The sequence below is a fragment of the Neovison vison genome, chromosome X (genome assembly GCF_020171115.1).
Source record: "Neovison vison isolate M4711 chromosome X, ASM_NN_V1, whole genome shotgun sequence".
NCBI lineage: Eukaryota > Metazoa > Chordata > Mammalia > Carnivora > Mustelidae > Neogale > Neogale vison.
This window is the reverse complement of record NC_058105.1, coordinates 68,522,790-68,535,116: the sequence shown is the minus strand read 5'-3', so window position 1 is coordinate 68,535,116 and position 12,327 is coordinate 68,522,790. Positions and strand designations below refer to the sequence as shown.

General features: G+C 36.3%; 1 pseudogene; it reads left to right on the top strand.

The window, feature by feature from the left end:
- The window catches only part of LOC122896604, a 68,002-nt pseudogene extending 58,429 nt beyond the window's left edge, over nt 1-9,573 (top strand).
- The last annotated feature ends 2,754 nt before the right edge of the window (nt 9,574-12,327 follow it).

The window sequence follows — 12,327 nt, the reverse complement described above, 5'->3', positions numbered from 1 at the left end:
ATTTTCAAATGACATATCAGATAAAGGACTAGTATCCAAAAATCTATAAAGAACTTAGCAAACTCAACACCCAAAGAACAAATAATCTAATCACGAAATGGGCAGAGGACATGAACAGACATTTCTGCAAAGAAGACATCCAGATGGCCAACAGACACATGAAAAAGTGCTCCATATCACTCGGCATCAGGGAAATACAAATCAAAACCACAATGAGATATCACCTCACACCAGTCAGAATGGCTAAAATCAACAAGTCAGGAAATGACAGATGCTGGCGAGGATGTGGAGAAAGGGGAACCCTCCTACACTGTTGGTGGGAATGCAAGCTGGTGCAACCACTCTGGAAAACAGCATGGACGTTCCTCAAAATGTTGAAAATAGAACTGCCCTATGACCCAGCAATTGCACTACTGGGTATTTACCCTAAAGATACAAACGTAGTGATCCGAAGGGGCTCGTGCACCCGAATGTTTATAGCAGCAATGTCCACAATAGCCAAACTATGGAAAGAACCTAGATGTCCATCAACAGATGAATGGATCAAGAAGAAGTGTATATATACACAATGGAATACTATGCAGCCATCAAAAGAAATGAAATCTTGCCATTTGCGACAACATGGATGGAACTAGAGCGTATCATGCTCAGTGAAATAAGTCAAGCAGAGAAAGACAACTGTCATATGATCTCCCTGATATGAGGAAGTGGTGATGCAACATGGGGGCTTAAGTGTGTAGGAGAATAAATGAAACAAGATGGTATTGGGAGGGAGACAAACCATAAGTGACTCTTAATCTCCCAAAACAAACTGAGGGTTGCTGGGGGGAGGGGGATTGGGAGAAGGGGGGTGGGGTTATGGACATTGGGGAGGGTATGTGCTTTGGTGAGTGCTATGAAGTGTGTAAACCTGGCGATTCACAGACCTGTACCCCAGGGGATAAAAATATATGTTTATAAAAAAATAAAAAAATTAAAAAAAAACTATGTATCAAAAAATTGGACAACCAAGAAGAAAGTAATAAATTCCTAGAAACATACTCTCACAAAACAGACAGTTAAAATAGAAAATTTGAACAGACTTATTATTAGTAATGAAATTGTATCAGTAATCAAGAAACTCCCAAAAGCAAAAGTCCAGGACCAGATGAAATTCTAAGACCAAAATTTAATGAATTTTACCAAACACTTAAAGAAGAGTCTATGTCTATCCTCAAACTATTCCAAGAGAGAAAAGGGACGAAAACACTCAAATTTATTATATGAAGACATTTGTCTAACAGCAAAACAAGACAGATGATCCCCAAAAAATTAAAAAATAAAACTATAGGCCAATAACCAATGAACATAGAAGTAAAATTCCTCAACAAAATATTAGCAAACTGAATTCAACAATACATTAAAAAATCATCTCACATCATCAAGTAGGATTTATTCTAGGGACACAAAGGTGGCTCAACATTTGCAAATAAATCAGTGTGATACATCACCTAACAGGAGGATGAATAAAGACTAATTGATAGAATGACTAAAATAAAAAAGACAAAGAAGATATTTGCAAATGACATAACCAATAAAGGATTAGTATCCAAAATATATAAAGAACTTATAGGGATGCCTGGGTGGCTCAGTTGTTTAAGTGTTTGCCTATGGCTCAGGTCGTGATCCCAGGGCCCTGGGATCAGGTCCCTAAACTGGGCTCCTTGCTCAGCAGGGAGCCTGTTTCTCCCTCTGCTTGTTGTTCTCCCTGCTTGTGCTCTCTCTCTCTGATAAATAAATAAATAAATATATATATATATATATATATATATATATTTTTTTTTTTTTTAGAAAGAACGTATACAGAACCATGAGAGATTGTGGACTCTGAGAAACAAACTTAGGGTTTTGGAGGGGTGCGTGGGGGGTGTTGAGTGAGCCTGGTGGTGGGTATTAAGGAGGGCACGTATTGCATGGAGCACTGGGTGTGGTGCATAAACAATGACTCTTGGGACACTGAAGAAATTAAATTAAAAAAAAAAAAAGAACATGAATGCTTGGGTTGCTCAGTCAGTTAAGCAGCTACCTTCGGCTCAGGTCATGATCCCACGGTCCTAGGATCGAGTCCCACATTGGGCTCCTGGCTCAGCAGGGAGACTGCTTCTCCCTCTGCCTCTGCCTGCTACTCTGTTTGCCTGTGCTCTCTCTCTCTGACAATAAATAAATAAAATCTTAAAAAAAATAGAACATATACACCAAACCAACACCAAATACACAAATAATCCAGGTAAAAATGGGAAGAAGACATGTATAGACATTTCTCCAAAGAAGACAAACAGATGTCCAATAAACACATGAAAAGATGCTCAACAACACTCATCATCAGGGAAATCAAATCAAAACCACAATGAGGTATCACTTCACCTCTGTTAGAATAGCTAAATTGAATCACAAGAAACAAATGTTGGCAAGGATATGGAGAAATGGGGAACCCTTGTGAACTGTTGGTAGGAATGCAAACTGGTGCAGCCACTGTGGAAAACAGTATCATGGTTCCTCAATAAGTTAAAATAGTATTACCATATGATCCATTAATCACACTACTGGGTATTTATGCAAAGAATGTGAAAACACTAAATTAAAGTCATATATGTTTACTGCAGCATTATTTACAATAGCCAAGCTATAAAAGTAGTCCAAGTGTAAATGGATACATGAATGGATAAAGAAGATATGAGATATGTGTGTGTAATATTTACAGCTGCATAGTATTCCATTATTCCATTATATATATTCCATTATTTCCATATTCCAATAATTCCATTATTATATTATATATATTATATATAATGGAATACCATTCAACTATGAAAATTAATTAAATCCTGTCACTTGCAACAACATGGATGCATCTAGAGACTATAATGCTAAGTCAAATTAGCCAGTCAGAGGAAGACAAATACCATTTGATTTCACTAATATGTGGAATTTAAGAAATAAAACAAATGATCAAAGAGGAGAAGAAGGAGAGACAAAAAGAAAAAATGTCTAGTCAGAATGGCTTAAACAAATAACACAAGACACAACAGATGTTGGTGAGGATGTCAAGAAAGAGAACCCTCTAACACTGTTTGTGGGAATGCAAACTGGTGCAGCCACTCTGGAAAACAGTATGGAGGTGCCTCAAAATATTAAAAATAGAGCTACCCTATGACCCAGCAATTGCACTACTAGGTATTTACCCAAAGGATACAAAAATCCTGATTCAAAGTGGCATGTGCACCACAATGTTTATAGCAGCAATGTCCACAATAGCCAAAATGTGGAAGAAGTCCAAAACTGATGAATGGATAAAGAAGTTGTGGTGCATATATTCATATATATATTCACATATATATGGTGTATGTATTCACATATATATGTATACATATATATGAATATGAATATTACTCAGCCATAAAAAAGAATGAAATCTTGCCATTTGTACTATATGGATGAAGCTAGAGAGCATTATGCTAAGTGCTAAGTGAAATAAGTCAGAGAAAGACAAATTCACTCATATGTGGAATTTAAGAAACAAAACAAATGAGCAAAGGAAAAAGAGAGAGAGAGAGAGAGAGAGAATGGCAAACCCAGAAATAGATTCCTGGGGTGCCCAGGTGGCTCAGTTGTTAAGCATCTGCCTTTGGCTCAGGTCATGATCCCAGGGTCCTGGGATCGAGCCCCACATCGGGCTTTCTGCTTGGCAGGAAGCCTGCTTCTCTCTCTCCCACTACCCCTGCCTGTGCTCTATGTCAAATAAATAAATAAATAATCTTTTAAAAAAAAAAAGAAAAAAGAAAGAAAGAAATAGACTCCTAACTATAAAGAACAAACTGATGGTTTCTAGAAGGGAGGTGGGTGGGGGGATGGGTGATAGGGATCAAGGAGTACACGTGTTGTGCTGAACACTGGGTGTTGTATGTAAGCATTGAATCACTAGATTGTACCCTTGAAACTGATATAACCAACATACTAACTGTATGTTAACTAACTGGAATTTAAATGAAAACTTCTAAAAAATTGCTACCATCTGCCCTCATACAACACTATGAAAATATCATTGAATATATTTCTTATGCTGTTACTTTTATTCCTCTGTGTGTGTGTGTGTGCATGTGTGTGTACGTATATAAATACATGTCACATTTTCTACTTGGATTACTCCCATATTTTGGCTACTGTAAATAATGTTGCAGTAAACAAAGGGGTGTATTTATTTTTTCAAATTAGTGTTTTAATTTAATTTAAATAAGTACCCAGTAGTGGTATTATTGGATCATATGGTATTTATATTTTTATTTTTTGTGGAAACCCCATACTGTTTTCCACTTGGCTGTACCAGCTGACTTTCCTACTAAGGGTTCCTTTCTCTCCACATCCTTGCCAACACCTGTTATTTCTTGTTTGTTTGATTCTGGCCATTCTGACAGGCGTGAGGTAAAATCTCATTGTGGGTTTCATTTGCATATCTCTGATCATTGAAAAGATGTTGAACATCTTTTCATGTGTTTGTTGGCCATCTGTATGAGGAAGATGTAACAATTATCTCCTAATAACAGATCCTCAAAATGTGAAGCAAAAGTGAACAGAATTGAAGGGAGAAACAGACATTCTTCAATAAGAAGTAGGAGGCTTCAATACTCTACTTTCTATAATGGATAGAGCAACCACAGAGTAGATAAGTAAAGAAAGAGAAAACTCAAACAACTCATGGACCAAATAAACCTAACAGATATATAAAGTACACTCAACTCAAGAATAGGAGAATAAACATTTTCTCACACATGTGAAACACACATGGAACATTCTCCAGGATAGAGTACATAGTAAGCCACAAGTCTCAATTGATGTAAAAAGAAGGATGTGATACAAAATATATTAACTGCCCATGACAGGATGAAGTTAGAAATCAATAACAAAATAAACTAAAAAATTCACAAATATATTAAAATTAAACAACACACTCTTAAGCAATCAGTGGGTAAAGGAATGATTCACAAGGGAAATTAGAAAATACTTAGAGACAAGTGTAAATGAAAACACAACACATCAAAATGATGGGATGTAGACAAAATAGTTCTTAGAGGAAAATTTATAGTTGTGAATGTCTACATCAAAAAAGAATAAAGATCTCAAATCAATAACTTTATTTCATCCCTGAAGGAACCAGAAAAGAAGACTGAACTATCCCAAAGCTAACAGAAAAAGGAAATAATAAAGACTAAAGTAGTGATAAACAAAATAAAGACTAAGCAAACAATAAAGAAAATGAATGAAATAAAATGATGATCCTTGAAAAGAAAAAAATCACCAAATGGTTAGCTAGACTGAGAAAAGAAAGAGAAGATACAAATAACTAAAATGAAAAATGAAAGTGGCATCATTACTAATAACTTTAAATTAAGTGAGTTATAAGAAAACAATATGAAAAATTGCCCACCAACAAATTAGATAACAGAAAAACGGACACATTCATCTCAATAGACCCATAACAAATAAAGAGATTGAATAACTAATATGAAACCCCCCAAGAAAATAAAATCCTGAGTTAAACAGCTTCACTGGTGATTTCTGCCAAACATTTAAAGAAGATACAATACTAGTACTTTTAGCACTCTTTCAAAAAATTCAAGAGAAGAGGACACTTGCTAACTTATCCCATAAGGCTGGCATTACTCTGATCCAAGGCCAAATAAAAGCACTACAAGAGGGGTGCCTGAGTGGCTCAGCGAGTTGGGCGTCTGACTCTTGGTTTTAGCTCAGGTCATGATCTAGGGGTGGTGGGATTGTGGGGTTCCTCATTCAGTGGGGAGTCTGCTGGAGATCCTCTTCCTTCCTCTCCCTCTGCCCCTCCGCTCCCTCTCTCTATCAATAAATAAATCTTTAAAAAGACACTATAAGAAAGAAAATTGCAAATCAATATTCTTTATGAATATAGATGCAAAAGTATTCAACAAAATATTAGCAAACCAAATCCAGTAACATATTAAAAAGGATCCTTCATCATGACCAAGTGGAATTTATCTCAGCTATGCCAAGGGTGTTTCAAAAAGGAAATCAATCAATGTAAGATATCAGATAAATAGAACAAAGGAAGAAATCCTCATGATCATCTTTTTTTATTAACATATAATGTATTATTTGCTTTAGGAGTGCAAGTCTGTGAGTCATCAGTCTTACACAATTCACAGTACTCATCATAGCACATACCCTCCCCACTGTCCATAACCCAGCCATCCTATCCCCCTGCCACAACCCCCAGAAACCCTCATTTGTTTCCTAAGATTGAGGCCTTTATGGTTTATCTCCCTCTGCAGTCCCATCTTGTTTCATTTTTTCCTCCCTACCCCCCACAACCCCTGCCCTGCCTCTCAAATTCCTCATATCAGTGAGATCATATGATAATTGTCTTTCTCTGATTGACTTATTTCGCTCAGTATAATACCCTCTAGTACCATCCACGTCATTGCAAATGGCAAGATTTTGTTTCTTTTATGGCTGCATAGTATTCCATTGTACCATTATACCACATTCCATTCCATTATACCACATCTTCTTTTTTTTTTTTAAAGATTTTATTTATTTATTTGACAGAGAGAGATCACAAATAGGCAGAGAGGCAGGCAGAGAGAGAGAGGAGGAAGCAGGCTCCCTGCTGAGCAGAGAGCCCGATGCGGGACTCGATCCCAGGACCCTGAGATCATGACCTGAGCCGAAGGCAGCGGCTTAACCCACTGAGCCACCCAGGTGCCCTATACCACATCTTCTTTATCCATTCATCTCTTGATGGACATCTAGGTTCTTTCCATAGTTTGGCTATTGTGGACATTGCTGCTATAAACCTTTGGGTGCACGTGCCCCTTCGGATCACTACATTTGTATCTTTAGGGTAAATACCCAGTAGTGCTATTGCTGGGTCATAGGGTAGCTCTATTTTCAACTTCTTGAGGAACCTCCATACTATTTTCCAGAGTGGCTGCACCAGCTTGCATCCTCACCAACACCTGTTGTTTCCTGACTGGTTAATTTTAGCCATTCTGACTGGTGTGAGGTAGTATCTAACTGTGGTTTTGACTTATATTTCCCTGATGCCAAGTGGTGTTGAGCACTTTTTCATATGTCTGTTGGCCATCTGGATGTCTTCTTTGCAGAAATGTTCTCTGCCCATTTCTTGGTAGGATTATTTGTTCTTTGGGTGTTGAGTTTGGTAAGTTCTTTATAGGTTTTTGGATACTAGCCCTTTATCTGATATGTCATTTGCAAATATCTTCTCCCATTCTGTCAGTTGTCTTTTGGTTCTGCTGACTGTTTCCTTTGCTGTGTAGAAGCTTTTGACCTTGATGAAGTCCCAATAGTTCATTTTTGCCCTTGCTTCCCTTGCCTTTGGTGATGTTTCTAGGAAGAAGTTGCTGCGGCTGAGGTTGAAGAGGTTGCTGCCTGTGTTCTCCTCAAGGATTTTGATGGATTCCTGTCTCACATTGATGTCTTTCATCCATTTTGAGTCTATTCTTGTGTGTGGTGTAAGGAAATGGTCCAGTTTTTTTTTAAAGATTTTATTTATTTATTTGACAGAGAGAGATCACAAGTAGGCAGAGAGGCAGGCAGAGAGAGAGAGGAGGAAGCAGGCTCCCCGCTGAGCAGAGAGCCCGATGCGGGACTCGATCCCAGGACCCCGAGATCATGACCTGAGCCGAAGGCAGTGGCCCAACCCACTGTGCCACCCAGGCGCCCCAGGAAATGGTCCAGTTTAATTCTTCTGCATGTGATTGCCCAATTTTCCTAACACCAATTGTTGAAGAGACTGTCTTTTTTCCACTGGACATTCTTTCCTGCTTTGTCAAAGATTGGTTGATCATAGAGTTGAGGGTCTATTTCTGGGCTCTCTATTCTGTTCCATTGATCTGTGGGTCTGTTTTCGTGCCAGTACCATACTTTTTTGATGATTACAGTTTTGTAATAGAGCTTGAAGTCTGGAATTGTGATGCCACCAATTTTGGTTTTCTTTTTCAACCATTCCTCTGGCTATTTGGGGTCTCTTTTTGTTCCATATAAATTTTAGGATTATTTGTTCCATTTCTTTGAAAAACAATTGATGGTATTTGGATAGGGATTGCATTAAATGTGTAGACTGATCTAGGTAGCATAGACATTTTCACAATATTTGTTCTTCCAATCCACGAGCATGGAACATTTTTCCATTTCTTTGTGTCTTCCTCAATTTCTTTCACCTCACAATCATCGTAATTGATTTAGGAAAGCATTTAACAAAATCCGACATGCTTTTGTGATACACACTTTCAGAAAACTGGGAACAGAGGGGAATTGTCTCAATATAAGAAAGGGCATTTATGAGAACCCCACAGTTAACATCATATTCAATGGTAAAACTATGAAAACTATACTCCTAAGTTCACTAGCCAAAGATGCCCACCTTCGCCCTTTGTAATTCAGTGTTTTACCAGAAGTACTAGTCAGAGCTGTTAGAAAAGAAAGATGGAAAGGGCATCAGAATTGGAAATGAAGGAGTAAAACTACCTATATTCATAGACTATATGGTCCAATTTTTAGAAAACCCTAAAGAATCCACTAGAAGCTACTAGAACCAAAAAACAAATTATTTAAATTTGGAGGGTACAAATCAACATATAAAAATCACTTATATTTCTATACACCAACAAAAAATATTCCAAAAATGAAAAATGCAGTTCTACTTATAATAATATTTTAAAATACTAGATCTAAGGAGAGTAAAGCAGGAGAAGCTGTGCCCTCTGACACTTTCACCAGAGCAGTCATACCAGAACAAAGGGGAGGCCCAGGCTGCCACCGCATTTTTTCTCCTTTCTGCTAATTACTCCTGCATCCTCAGACTTATTCCAACAGCCTCTTAAAACATGTGAATTACTATGAAGTACTAGGCGTGCAGAGACATACCTCAGCCAAGAATATTAAAAAGGCATATTGAATACTGGTACTGAAGTGACATCCAGATAAAAATCCCAAGAATAAAGAAGAAGCAGAGAGAAAATTCAAACAAGTAGCTGAGGCATGTAAGGCATTAACAGATACTAAAAAAATGGGACATCTATGACAAATATGCCAAGAAAGATTAAATTATGGAGGTGAAAATGGAAGTAATTTTGATAGTCTGCTTGATTTGGCTTCACATCCACAATCAAGATGACTTTTTCAGGACATTTTGTGGTGGAAGACACCATTTTCCATTCTTCTTCCATTTTTTGGAGGGTTTTTTTTTTCTCATTTGATTCAGGATTTACTTCCTTTGGTTTACTAGGTCAGAAATGAAGGGGCTCACTTCATTTTCTTCCATGTCATTTGGTGGTAGTCAGATGAGAAACTTCAAATCTATGTCAACTTATACTAAAATGGTTCACAGCAGAGAAATCACTACAAAGAGAATTGTCAAACATGCTCAAGAAAGAAATTAAAGAGGGCCAGTTAAGGTCCTTAAGAATAAATGGCAGGAGCAGCAGCTATGCTTGGGTAACAAGTAATTCAATGCATACATTTAACAGAAATGTTAAACTATAATAAGTACTATTTGCAGGCTAACAGGAACGTTTTTTGAGGATTTCAAAAGAATTCAGCTCTCAGTATAAGTGCACCTCATCTAAAGTTTTTAAAAACAGCTCATCAGAGGCCCTATTTGTTATAGACTTTTGAGTTTATTTTTGGTACTACCTGATAGTAGCATATTTTATCTTTGAAATTGTTGTAAATTGTTGTTTATAATTTGCTTTTTTAGTAAATGTAATACAAGGTGGCCCTGATACTTTCATTCACTAACACCAGCACAGACCTGCTTTTTCATTGTGTTTGAAATGTGAGTTAAGTAGTGTCAGTGTTCTGTGAAGTTAATAGGGCCAAGAAGCATTTTCCACAAAAATAATTTCAATTATTTTTAGTATTTAGTAGTGAAAAATAGTGTATTAATCATAACACATGTCTGATTTAATGTAAATTGAGGATTTTTCTCATTGTGTATGAATACTGCCAACCTAGCAAGTTTTAACAATTGTTTAAATATGTAACATTAAGCTTATGTTTAAAAAAGTGAAAACTGGAAAGCTGGGTCTTTGTCATTTGCTTAAAAAAATGTGAATGTGTTTGGTGCATACTTTCCTAAGTAAAACCTGTAAAAAGTAAATTAATTAAAAATTAAATCATTAGAAATAAATCTAGCCAAGGAGGCAAAAGACTTGTACACTAAGAACTATAAAACATTCCTGAAATAAATTAAATTAGACCTAAATAACTGCAAAGACATCTTGTGTTTATGGATTGGAAGGTTTAATATTGTCAAGATGAGAATACTATCTGGGGTTCCTGGGTGGCTCAGTGGGTTAAGATTCTGCCTTCCGCTCAGGTCATAATCTCAGGGTTTTGGAATAGAGCCCTGCATTGGGCTCTCTGCTCAGTGGGGAGCCTGCTTCGCACCCCCCTTCTGCCTGCCTACTTGTGATCTCTCTCTGTCTGTCAAATAAATAAATAAATAAATAATCTTTTTAAAAAAAAGATGAGAATACTAACCCAAATAATCTAGACTCAATGTAATCCATATCAGAATTTCAATGACTCTCTTTGTAGAAATAGACAAACCTATCCTAAAATTTATGTAAAATCTCAGAAGACCCATGTTAGTGCAAACAATCTTGAAAGAAATGAATAAATCTGGGGGACTCGGAATTCTGAACTTCAAAACGTACCACAAAGCTACAGTATGTGAAACAGTATGGTATAGGTGTTATGGACAGACATAAAGAGCAATAGGATAGGATAAAATCCCAGAAATAAATCCTCATATATATGATTAATTGATTTTTGACAAAGTTGCCAATCAATGGGGGAAAAGACAGGTTTCTTTTTCCCCACAAATGTGCTTGAAAAACTGGATATCCACATGTAAAAGAATAAAATTAGATCTTTAACTTATACCATATACGCAAACTAACTCAAAATACATTAAAGACCTAAAATTATAAGGTAAAACTATAAAACTCTTAGAAGAAGACCCTGCAGAAAATCCTATTAATATTGGATCTAGTGATTTCATGGATAGGATACCAAACATATAAGAAAAAAATGAAAGAATAAATTGGATTTCATGAAAATTAAGAAATTTTGTGCATCAAAGGGAACTATAAGGAAATTAGAAAAACAAGTCATATATCTGATAAGAGATTAGTATCCAGGATATATAAAGAACACCTAAAACTCAACAACAAAAGACAAAGAACCCAATTCAAAGTTGGGCAAATGACTTAGACATTTTTCCAAAGAAGATATACAAATTCCAAATAAGCTCATCACAGTGAGATGCTATTTCACACCTCAGGATGTCTATAGTTAAAAAAAAAAAAAGAAAACAAGTGTTGGTGAGGATATGGAGAATTTGGAACCCTTTTGCATTCATTACTGGTGGAAATATAAAAAGGCACAGTTGCCAAGGAAAATCGTTTGGCAATTTCTCAAAAGGTTCAGTGTAGAATTGCTATATGATATAGCAATTCCACTCCTAGGCATATATCCAAAAGAATTCAAAACAGCGACGCAAACAGATATTTGTACAATGTTATAACAACTGCATTCACAATAGTCAAAAGATGGAACCAACATAGCGTCAGCCAACAGATGAATAGAATATTATTTGGTCATAAAAAGGAATGAAATTTTGATATGAAATATAACATGGGTGAACCTTGAAAACATGCGTAGTGAAATAAGCCAGACACAGATGACAAATATTGTGTCCTTTCAATTTTGTGACATACCTAGAATAGTCAAATTCATAGAGACTGATAGTAGAATAGAGGTTACCAGAGACTATAGTTAGGGGAAGGGCAAGTCTTTGTTTAACTTTAACTGGTAAAGAGTTTTTTTGGGGGATGATGAATAAGGTTTCAGTATTGATTTACTGGTAATGCTATGTTCTACAGAACATTGTGGAGTGTATTTAATGCCACTGAATTTTACACTTACAAATGAATAAAATGATTAAAAAATACATATATTTTACCACAATAAAAAATGAAGGAGAAATTAAGGCATACTCAGATCTATAAAAACCAAGTTATTTCACTACCAGACCTGCCCTTCAAACAAGCGCTAAAAGGAGCCCTTTAGGCTGATATGAAAGGATACTAGATGGTAATTCAACTCCACATAAAGAAATGAAGAACAGCAGGGAAGATAACTAAATAGGTAAATATAAAAGCCAGTATTACTGTATTTGGGGCTTATAACACCTTTCCCCTTATACATATACATGTATAAATCATACATGTT